Source organism: Mastomys coucha, chromosome X (genome assembly GCF_008632895.1).
Source record: "Mastomys coucha isolate ucsf_1 chromosome X, UCSF_Mcou_1, whole genome shotgun sequence".
Taxonomy (NCBI): Eukaryota; Metazoa; Chordata; class Mammalia; order Rodentia; family Muridae; genus Mastomys; species Mastomys coucha.
The window spans coordinates 46,739,102-46,741,565 of NC_045030.1; positions in this window are offsets into that span (position 1 = coordinate 46,739,102).

Consider the following 2,464-nt stretch of genomic DNA (forward strand, 5'->3'; position numbering starts at 1 on the left):
TCAGAAATCCACCTGCCTCTGCCTCCCAAGTGCTGGGATTAAAGGCGTGCGCCACCACCTCCCGGCTTACAAAGAATTCTTGACTCACATACAACCCCTCCCAAATCCTCTACAAACAAATAAATAAAAGAACCATCACCAAAAGACAGTTTTACATTAGTGACACCTTTCACTTAAAGGAATTTTTGGTTTTGGTTCAAAAAGGAAGGATGAAGTCTGCAGGTCGTTTTTCCTGTAGAAAATAAAGGTTAGTTCTTAGGATAGTCTAAGGAACAGCTTGAGAGCTTTGATACTGGGGCTTAATTTTTTTTGAAAGAACTGCAGCAAAAAGAGCCAACTGTAAATGCTGCTGAATATTAGTAGAAATTTGTTACGAAGTTAATTTCTGATGTTACAGAATAGTTATTAAATTTCAGTAGTGTTTTCCTCAAAATGAAAGCAAATTTCAAGAGGAACTTTTCAATTTGACTTAAAGCAGACAACTCAGAACCTAAATTTCTAAAACTTATGGGAAAGTGTATGGTGTGCTGTTTGCAGCAGAACATCAAGTTTCCACTTAATACTAAAACAGTCATTTACAATGGACACAAACGAACTATTAATTACTGTAAGATCATTTGTCCACACAACCCAACTGTTCTATTACTTCTGGTTGAATTCTGCTTTAACTGTAAACTTTCTACTGCTCCCTATTAAAGCTCTACCTGCACCATTTTGAAACTTAAATCTATCAAAAACTTCACAAAATTATAGTAAAGATGGCTTAAAAGAGAAAAGGGAATTTGTTTTGAATGGTGTTCCCCTCCCAATGCTTTACTTGTAAGTTAAAAACTTTAAGGCCTTACTTCTTGATATTTAGCTACTTCAGCTTAACTTTAATTGTTCAGTTGATTAAATATACCATAACTCATTTTTTTAAGTTCCAAGGAAACTGGTCAATAAGCTCAGTGGATGGGAGAAGAACTAAGACACAGACCACAGACATGGAATAGAAGAATTTAAGGACTGAAAGTCATCATTATATTGCATTAGGAATGCCCTGCGATTCCTGATTGGGTGCAATGTCACCACCCAGCTCACTCAGCTCATAATAGCTCTCATTTGTCTTATTACTTATTTGAAACAATTTAATACTGAGGAAGGTATTTTAATCCACATGTAAAAAGTGAAACAAATAATACTTAATCTGGTGCTATTTTAGGCGGCTAGGAAGTTCTGTAGCAGCAATAGAGAGAAATTTTAATTAATAGTTCCCTTACTGCCCTAGGAGAAGAGGAGTTTGGCAGGGACAGGCCATTCCTGAGTGTCCCCCACCCCCCCATAGAGTGCTTCAGGCAAAGGTCATGTACGGTAAACTGGAATGAAGTGACAAAAAGAAAAAAAATATCCTCACAATAAACACCCAAGGGTGATAAAGAGTCATGGGAGTTGGGAAGGGTGCAAAAGGTCCTTTTGTACTTCAAAATATTTGTGGGAGGGCTAAGAGTAAGTACAAGGAACTGTAATTGTTAACGTGGCGAGGCCACCTCCACATAAGGCCAGCAGCCAGCGTCTAGTAATTTCCACAGGTCTCCTGTCAACCCTGCCCTTGCTCGTGGATTTCACGGTACTTTGTCTGGTTTCATCTCCTCTTCTGCCCCCAAAAGTCACGTATAAAACATGCTGAGTGGCCAACTAGTCTAGTAGTCCAGTTCCCTAAGTCTAGTAGAATTTGAGTATGGAGACCACATTTTTATGGAACAGGAAGAGTCAGCTGAAAATTATATATATATATATATATATAAATTATATATATATATACACACACACACATATATATACACATACATGTATAATTATATAAAATTTCTCCCCCCCCACCGTAGTGTTCCTGATAAAGAGAATTAATCTTTGCCCCATATTTGAAGGAAAAAAGGAAGCAAACAAAATTGCAAGCTATCCATTCATGTTGGGATCAAGTGGCCAAGTTGGGTTCTTTTGGTGGGACGTGAGGAAAGCAGGGATCCCGGAACAAGGACCGAGTGGCCCTTTGCTGGGGTGGGTGTGTTGGAGAGCTTCGAAGGATGCTGCTAGCCTGCCGGGGCTGCGCAGGCGGGGCGGGAGCCGGACAATCAGCTCGCTGAGCTTCGGAATTCCCACGGCGGGGTTCCAGTGGACACTGCTGCTAGCCTCCCGGCGACCTCGTCGATGGCGCCGCGGGTCCCCAGCCAGTCCGCGCTGGGCGGAAGCGCGTCCCAACGGCTGAGTAAGAGATGCGCGGGCACGCCAGCTTGTTTACCCCACTCGGCGGCGCGCCCCTGCGGGCGCCCAGTTCACAGGAGGCGTGCGAGGTACTGGAGCGGGGAGTCCAGCGGCCCCGATTGGTTGGCGACACGGGGAGGAGGCCGGCGGGTGGGGGGCTGCGAGGCGCGCGCCGCCATGGCAGCCCGCTGCCGCTAGATGCCGCTCCCTCCCAACAGGAGCT